This window comes from Bufo bufo, chromosome 5 (genome assembly GCF_905171765.1).
Source record: "Bufo bufo chromosome 5, aBufBuf1.1, whole genome shotgun sequence".
In the NCBI taxonomy this organism is placed as follows: domain Eukaryota; kingdom Metazoa; phylum Chordata; class Amphibia; order Anura; family Bufonidae; genus Bufo; species Bufo bufo.
The window spans coordinates 127,541,401-127,551,051 of NC_053393.1; the positions used below are offsets into that span (position 1 = coordinate 127,541,401).

Sequence of the window (9,651 nt, forward strand, 5' to 3'; positions counted from 1 at the left end):
CTAGAAACAGCGCCAATGTCCTGCAGGCGAGAGAACGTGCCAAGCCTCGTTCTAGAGGTCAGTGGAGGTCTCAGCGCTCAGACCCCCACCGATCTAAACTTTTGATAGGTTTCTACGACATATCAAAACTTTACTGAAAGTACAGCGACACTTTAATGCTAAGGCCCCTTATACACATTTGTGTCTGCACTTCGGTCTGTAATATATGGATAGCTTCTGCGCGCATTTTGTATTTTTCATCTATAGAAAGAATAGGACCAGCAAATGTGTATTAGGCCTCATGCCCGTATTGCAGCCCGCAAACAGCAAGTCCATAATACATGGGCACCGGCCATTATGCCCCGAATCACGGATGAGGTCCCATTCCCGGATAGCGGACCTATTGAAGTGAGGTTGGTGGTCTCTGTCCGTGCCTCCGCACAGCAAAAAAGTAGTGCATGCACTACTTTTTTGCAATGGAGACAGACCACGGACCCATTCAATTTAAAGGGAACCTGTCACCGGGATTTTGGGTATAGAGCTGAGGACATGGGTTGCTAGATGGCCGCTAGCACTTCCGCAATACCCAGTCCCTATAGCTCTGTGTGCTTTTATTGTGTAAAAAAAAAAAACTATTTGATACATGATGTACAGGACTCATCTCAGGGTAATTTGCATATGTATCAAATCGTTTTTTTTTAAACAATAAACGCACACAGAGCTATGGGGACTGGGTATTGCGGAGGTGCTAGCGGCCATCTAGCAGCCCATGTCCTCAGCTCTATACACAAAATCCTGGTGACAGGTTCCCTTTAAATGGGTCTCGATCCGTCTGCGGAATCCGCATGGATGTTGCCCATGCATTGGGGACTACAAATTGGAACGTAACGGCTGATCAATGGCTGAGTGCATGAGCCCTAATGCAGAAGAAACATATGGTCGTATGCTTGATACTTAGTATGACCATTGAAGTGAATGGGGCCGAGTGCGATATCAAGCATAGCCGCTTGTACGGCGCTGTGCGTGGCGAGCAGAGAGAAGGCCGCTGCACTCACAGGAGTGCCGGTGCCTTCTCAAACAGATGTCGGACCCCCACCGATCAGTATCAAAATATCAGAAAACCCCTGTAACCCCTTCTAAATCAAGAACGTCTACAGGCCCTGAAATGACTACTGCTGCCATCACTGCTCAGTGATGTAGGCCATGAGGCCCCTGATTGAGTGCAGCGGTTACATGCAGTCCATGAGGACCACCAGAACGCTGGACAGGTGACTGGGACTATGCACCTTTGGGTAGATTTTAATCGTATCCTACTGAATGTGAAAATCAACAGTAACCCCAAAATCTTCACATGAAAAACAAGGAAACGTGAGAGCCGCACCAAGGTAAGGAGAGCTCAGAGAAATAAAATGTCTATGTCAGAAAATTGGAAAATGCACAAAAAGTTAGACATACTCTTAATATTAACCTAATATACGCTTGTGAAGTTATCCGTAAGGTAACGTATGGGACCAACAGGGAAAGGAACTTGGCATCAGCCAGGGGGACAATCTGAAATACAGTGGAGAAATACCTTCCCATGACTTTTAGTGAATCGCTAATTTAGCGTTACAAAGCAGTTATTTCATATGTCCCCCACACACTGCTGCATTGTTTTAAGGGCCACTTGATGGGATTGTATCTGTATAACATGATCCAGTTAATGGGTAGAGCTTGGTTACTTAATCACCATATACAGATCCCCTCTCTATGCACCACAGCTGCTTCCTTCTCCACAAAGTACCAGGAGGTGGATTCTACTGAATGTTGTGACAGATGGGCGCCAGATTTGAAACTCTAGATAAGGATCCGGCTGTAGAAGCATGAAAACACTTCTCCAAGGTTCCCATGGCAGATATGGAAATGCCCCCACTGACAAACTGCAGCATTATCAACCCATAGACTCAGAGTCTAGTATATATCTACAATGAAACCTAATGTGCTGCAAGTGTCTGTGCAGAACAACAGCACACAAGATTGATAAACACCGGCCAACGTAGGTGAATTACATGACAGCTACAAAACAAAAAAGTTGAAAAATCTAAATTATCTACTGAATTCATTTTTAGCGGGCATAGACGATAAGGGTGGCTGCAGAAAATGTGCATGAAATCTGCACCAAAATCACACATTTATCTGCACTATTTTTCCGTACGAAAATCTGAGTGAAAAAAAAAAAAAAAATTACGTAATCTGTATTGGTGCAGGAAATATGCACTTTTTTTTGTGTGGTACATGAGATTTCTCTAATCTCATACACTTTGCTGGTACTGTATTACAATGCGGCATTTCTGCACGAAAATCGACGCCAAAAACCAGACACATAATACGCATCATGTGCAGGCACCCTAAATCTGCACACAGGGGCAGGTCAACGTGCTGAAGATCTGCGCAGATTGCCGTGCGGATTTCTGTGCACTCCTGCACCATATGTGCACCGAAATCCACAATTTCTAACAGAGGTGAAACCTGCAGCTAAAACTGCAAACATAATGGATATGCTGCGGATTTGAAAAGAGCAGGCGGTCCTATCAGCGATTCACCGCTACCTCTGCATACACAGTGATAGGGGGTCAGTCACTGATAGGACCAACTCCTTGACTTCAAATCCCAGAAAGAGCAGAAATGTAAATGAATAAAATACAGGTTATACAGAATCTTTTCCCAGAAAAACGATATATCTGCTCAGCTCCTCCTGCTCTATCACATGATGTCTGCAGCTCAAACACCATGTTTAACGTCTCCGGTTCCCTAAAGTCAAGCACAAAGCTAGGATTCTCAGGGAAAAGATTCTGTTTGGTGCCCTTTCCCAGAATGTAAAACTTACTTTTTCCACCATGCCCAGGCAGAACAACAAGAGCCACAAAGAAGCGTTCATAAATTTCTCTACCAATAGACCACCCAAAAAATAACACTAGACAGTAAAACTGCTGGCTCAAGTGGTGCTCCGACTTCCCAGAATTTAGGGCAAAATGACTCAAAAGTCCCATGCCAGGAAAACTCTTTCAGGCCCATCATAGCAATCATTCATAGTAAGCCAAACTTCTCAGACAGGTACCTGGTTGGACTTGCACCTATAAATGTTGAGCAGAGATGCACAACCATCTCTGGTCCAGTGGTCACATTGAACAAGTCCAAAGGGCCTCAATAAAACTTAAAGGGGTACTGTCATCTGAGACATTTATGGTATATGAAAAGTGGATGTCACAGATGGGAATCCTTGTAGAGCCTGCACTTAATAACTTAATAACTTTTTCCCTCTTTACATTCCAAAAATGAAGAGACCATGCAGGCATGTGGTGCTCTACTGTATGTGAGCAGCCGAAGTTATCAATTGTTTTACTACTCTCATAAATTAGAATGAAGACAGCCATACTTATGCACAGTGGTCACCTTAAAGGGGCTATCCTGACATAAATATTGATGGCCTATCGTCCGGATAGGTCCTCACTATCTGATTGGTCGGGGGTCCGTCACCCAGCACTCCTGCATATCAGCTGTTTGAGGAGGACCACATGTCCTCAAATCTTCTGGAGACCCACACAGGGTTCAGGAGACCCCTAGTATGTCTGTAACCAGATGGTTAGAGGTTTTGGAGACACAGGAGGAGAAGGGAAGGTGAGGATAAGTTTGTTTATACACATAAGACTCTATGTCAGGGGTCCGCAAACTTTGGCTGTTGTGAGACTACAATTTCCAGCAAGCACACTTGCTCAACTGTTCTTAAAAACCTCTCATAGAAGTGTATGGAGCATGCTAGGAGTTGTGGGTGTTGGAGGTAGCGGACGCCTGCTCTATGGAAACATCTTTACATCAAATTCTCTTCTAGCCTAGGTCTAATTTCTCGTTAGTTAGGACTCAAGTACATGGTCATAGTTTCATCTCAATAGGGCAGCACACCCGTTCCACGGCCCACAAAAAAAAAAAATATAAAAAAATTTGAACATGTCCTATTCTCTTAAGGATAGTACATTTTTACAGATGTTAATAAAAAAAAAAAAAATTATATTTTGCGGACCACAAAACACTTAGGACCGTGTGCACGAGCCCTTATACATATTTTCCCAGACAGCCCCTTTAGGTGATGACAAGGGTCTGAAAACATAAGCAGATGGCTTGACAAGGAATCAATAAATAGACAGCTACTATAGTAGCTGGGAACTTGGGTCAGCCTAATGTACAGAAAGCGTTTTTTACAGCAGCTCGTCCATCTCTTCTTCACAGAAGTAGTAAAATGTCTGGAACACAGAGGCATTCTAGTAAACACGTAGCAGCCATGGTAACCAGCCCCTCACATCAGCCTCCCAAATCCAAGCTCATCATCAGACCTACATGGAAAACCAGGACCAACCAGAAAAAAAAAAAGAAACCCATGAAGTGACATAATCCACAGCTCCAAGTACAGAAGCAGTTCTCATCAACAAATGCACAGAACATGAAAGGTGCTGACGTTCTTATACTGAAGTGCCAGACATGGGGTTGAGACAAGTCAGTATACCCCAATACGGAGGGTCCATGAGCTAAAGCGCTAACTATGCCTGGAACAAAGAAGCCATGGCACTCAGGTTTCATTTAGACCCCTTGGGTGCCCAGAGGTTTCCATAACTTACCTGGCACACATCCTAGGGATCTTTCTATGTAGCCCTATTACTGAGCACTATTGCAAACTGAGACAAACCAGAGTACAATGGATATTTATTTATATTTGTGCATTCCATTTGTTTATTTATTTATGGTTGAAGATTATTTACCAATACCACACGTTTCACTGTCCAGCAATCTAGGACTTATTCCATGCTTTGTATTATTTGGCTCCACATACTCCAGAACAAAGGAGCACTGACAGCTTCCCATGCCATATACCTGCTCCTAAAACACCAATGACCCATTACCTTCACAGAAAGGACCAGAACAAAAGCCAAGTCCCTGAGAACAGCCTAAGAATGTGCTGGCCCTGCACAGGTCAACATTACAGGATCCACAGGAGAGATCAGCCCTGACAATGGGAAGGGGAAACAAGAGCAGGCAGTGGGAGAGCCTGCAGCAGACAGTGCCATTCCTCCTCCTCATCATCATCATCTGCCACACTGTTCTACAGAGGGGTGAACACCAATGCCATCAACCCCTGCACTGCCAGGCACATGTGCAGCTCCATCCCCTGGGAGATTTAGGACCCTGCACAGCTGAGGCAAGCAGCAGGTTAAACATCCAGACTCTGCAGAAGCACAAAGCAGCAGAAACGAAGACCTCACCTTGGTGTGTATCAGGCTGCAGCCCCGGTGCAGTGGATGAGAGGACTGGGCTGATGAGCAGGCACAGAGCAGTGCAAATGTGAATGAAACTGCTGCCTCCTCCAGCCTGCAGGAACAGCTCAGCCCTTCCACTTCCTGGGGAGGGGGAGGGATCTCACCAATGCCTCTTCTTTTTAGTGTTTTTATTGGGATTTTAACCTTGGTGGACGAGAGTATTAGCGCCACCTGGCGGCAGGCCTGCTTATCTCAGCCTCCGGTTTTGGAGGTTCTCGGAGCTGCTAAAGATACTTTACATCCCTTCTTCTGCCCTCTCCGAAGGCTACCTTCTTCTCTCCTCTTATAGTTTACCTTCTGTGCTCGCTTTTTTTCTTCCAACTCAAAATGGATTCAAGGTGTTTTCTTGCACTGTAGTATGGTGGCAATATGTTAGTGAAATGGCAGTTCTGCAACTTTCTGATACATTTTATAAATAGTGATGAGCGGCAGGGGCTATATTCGAATTCGCAATATTTCACAAATATTTTGGCAAATATTCGTCATGTATTCGCGGATTCGCTATCTCCCTTCATTATTTCGCAATGTAAAATTAGCTTACTGCGTATACGAAAAAGGGGCGTGGTTTAGTTCAGCAACTGTTTTCAAACTACCCGAAGTTTGAGGAGATTGGAAAACATGGTTGGCAGCAATTTTGGCGACAGTGAGGAAGAACTCCTGATCACTGTAAGTAATTTGACATTACAACAGTGTGTTTGATTACATTTCACATGCATGTCAGAACAATCGCTCCATATGCAGATAGTGTTATAAAATATTCGCGATTGCGAAAATAGTCACTTGTGATGCGAATGTTTTTTCGCAATACATACAACTTCACATTTTATCAGGTCTAAGTAGATATTACTGATTGGTGCACTAAGTATTGTTGTGGCATCACAGCACTTTGTCTGTATCATGTATGTATGGACAGCAGAGAAATCTCTCTCACATGCACATTGCACATTTATTTTCCTGCCTCACACTATAAACCACCCCCCACCCCCCACACACACACCCAGTCTATAGATTAGAGTTTGTGTCCTGTTGCTCAGGACTCAGAGGAAGCTTTCTTTATCTTACCGCCAATATTTGCAGGTTCATTTAGAGTTAACCAGGGTGCACCACGGTGAGGCGAACGAGCTGTACACCCCATACCGTACCGTCACTTCACTAGACAGGTGCATCTCTGCTGAGCTGGCCAATATCCGATTGCTCAGACCCCACACAAATACAATCGCAATATAATCCGATCTTATAACGATAACATTAAATCTAATATTTCCCCTTCAATATTTCCCCTTCCCCTTGATGTTTTTCTGAGGACATTTTTTTCAATACTTGTATTAATAAAAATTGGGATTATATGCTTGCATCTTTATCCTGCAGCGCATGTTGGAGCGCGGATATGACAGGACCCGGGTCCTGGCTGAGAAGCAGAGGATTGTGAGGGAGATCCATTTCGAGCTCTTAGGCTGGTTTCACACGGGCGTTGCGGGAAAAGATGCAGGGGCGTTGCGGCAATTTTTCTGCGCGAGTGCAAAATATTATAATGCGTTTTGCATGTGCGTGAGAAAAATTGGCATGTTTGGTGCCCATGTTTAGGTGTTGTGTAGATTGTATTATTTTACCTTATAACATGGTTATAAGGGAAAATAATAGAATTCTTAATACAGAATGCATAGTACAATAGGGCTGGAGGGGTTAAATTTTTTATATTTTTTAACTTAAAGAGGACCTTTCACCTGTATAAACTATGTGAACTGAGTATGCTGCCATATAGAGCGGCGCCCGGGGATCTCACTGCACCTACTATTATCCCCGGGCGCCGCTCCGTTCTCCCATTATAGGCTCCGGTACCTTTGCTTTTTAAGTTATAGTAGGCGGGTCTTCCCTTGTCCTGTGGGCGTCTCCTTCTCCTAGGCTGCAGCGCTGGCCAATCGCAGCGCACAGCTCACAGCCTAAGAGGTTTTTTTCTCCCAGGCTGTGAGCTGTGCGCTGCGATTGGCCAGCGCTGCAGCCTAGGAGAAGGAGACGCCCACAGGACAAGGGAAAACCCGCCTACTATAACTTAAAAAGCAAAGGTACCGGAGCCTATAACGGGAGAACGGAGCGGCGCCCGGGGATAATAGTAAGTGCAGTGAGATCCCCGGGCGCCGCTCTATATGGCAGCATACTCAGTTCACATAGTTTATACAGGTGAAAGGTCCTCTTTAATCCACTTGTTCGCGCAGCCCGGCTTCTCTTCTGCCTTCATCTGTGAGGAAAAGGACCTTTGATGACGTCACTGCACTAATCACATGGTCCATCACATGATTTATCACCATGGTAATGGATCATGTGATGGACCATGTGATGAGCGCAGTGATGTCACCACAGGTCCTTTTCCTCACAGATGAAGGCAGAAGAGAAGCCGGGGGGCTGCGCGAACAAGTGGATTAAGGTAAGATAAATTATTTTATTAATTTTTTTTAACCCCTCCAGCCCTATTGTACTATGCATGTACATAGGGCGTGCAGGCGCTCTATGAACAACTGTCGGGAGACAGCAATTTGCCGATTGAGCAGTTGGAGTTTCTATTAGGAGGAGTAAAGTATATACTTGCTCACAATGACTTTTCGTTTTGAACAGGAATTCTATGTTCAGCGAACTGGCACCGCCATGGGCACCAGATTCGCCCCCCAGCTATGCCAATTTGTTTCTGGCACAGTGGGAAGCGGAGGTCATCATGGCCAAGCTGGGGGCGAGTCTGGTGCTATGGCAGAGGTATATTGATGACATTTTGTTCATATGGCGAGAGACATCTGAATCTTTGGACCTGTTTCTAAAGAATATTAACATCAATGAGAGGAACTTAGTGTTTAGCCCCAATATAAGCAAAGAAAGAGTGGAGTTTCTTGATTTGGAGATATGTGTTCAAGGGGACAAATTATGTTGTAACACATACTTCAAACCAGTAACTAAAAATAGTTTTATCAGATTCTCAAGTTGTCATCTTTCACGCTGGCTCATCAATGTCCCCACCAATCAATTTCGGAGATTGAAACGGAATTGTACTAAAGAGAGTAAATTTGAGGATGAAGCTGCGTGTTTGAGAGAACAACTATTAGAAAGGGACTATCCAGTGCAGGTAATAGACAGTTCATTAGAAAAGGTGAAAAAAATGGAAAGGAAGGATTTTTTCTCTGTTAGTACCCCCCAACAACAGGATGAAACTTTAAGAATTGTCCTTCCATTTAATTCCCATTATAAGACAATGGAAAGAATCATACGGAGACATTGGGGTCACCTACTAAATGACAAACTTCTAGGTCCCCTTTTGAGTGAGATCCCAAGGATCCCATATACAAGAGCAGGAAACTTGGCGGGAAAAGTAGCCCCAACTGTGAAAAGAAAAAAGGATACTCAGAGTAAAGAAAATTGGTTGGCAGTAAAAGTTTTTTTTAGATGTGGCAGATGTGCCAATTGTAGGATTACCACTTTCTCCAAGAAAACCACTAAGGTGGAGTCAACGGTCAACTCCTTCAGTTTGGATATACAAGAATGTTTGACATGTGATTCTACGGATGTTATCTACTTGCTGGAATGCAGCTGCAGAAAGCAGTATATAGGGAGAACAAAAAGAACCCTCAAAAAGAGGGTAGCTGAACACATCTCAAACATCAAGAAGGGGCTGGACACACATTCATTATCAAGACATTTTAAATCGACACATAATTGTGACCCCACCGGTTTAAGATTCACGGCGATTGAGAAGGTTAAAAGATCTTGGAGAGGTGGGAACCACATAGCGCATATGTCTAGACAGGAGTCACGAAGGATCTTTGAATATGATACGATTATACCGAGGGGCTTGAATGCTGAAATGGAGGCCTTTGGTTTTCTGTGAGGAATGGGAGGGTTGTCCGGTGGTGATGGGACATCGGAGTCTGGTCGTCTAGCGACACTCCGATCTCCCCTCCCTGTCGGACAGTTCTCCCTTTACACCTCTCTCCTCTGGGGACCGGGGATCTCCACTCTCATAAGGATCCTGACAAATAATATGTACTTTGAATCCTATCCTATTTTGTGGTTCCCAAATAAAAACCAAAGGTAAGACACTGGGTGAATATTGATGCGTCTTCCAAGCGTTTTTAGGATAGCAACCTACAGTCACCTAAAGAATTATTAGGAACACCTGTTCTATTTCTCATTAATGCAATTATCTAGTCAACCAATCACATGGCAGTTGCTTCAATGCATTTAGGGGGGTGCTCCTGGTCAAGACAATCTCCTGAACTCCAAACTTAATGTCAGAATGGGAAAGAAAGGTGATTTAAGCAATTTTGAGCGAGGCATGGTTGTTGGT

At 44.2% G+C, this 9,651-nt stretch overlaps 1 protein-coding gene across 1 annotated transcript in view; it reads right to left on the bottom strand.

Moving 5' to 3' along the window:
• The window catches only part of FAM110B (family with sequence similarity 110 member B), a 154,338-nt gene extending 148,961 nt beyond the window's left edge, over positions 1 to 5,377 (bottom strand). The window contains exon 1 of the mRNA XM_040432919.1: positions 5,271 to 5,377. The gene's annotated coding sequence lies outside the window, so the exon portion shown is untranslated. The remainder of the gene's footprint in view (positions 1 to 5,270) is intronic.
• Positions 5,378 to 9,651: the final 4,274 nt, after the last annotated feature.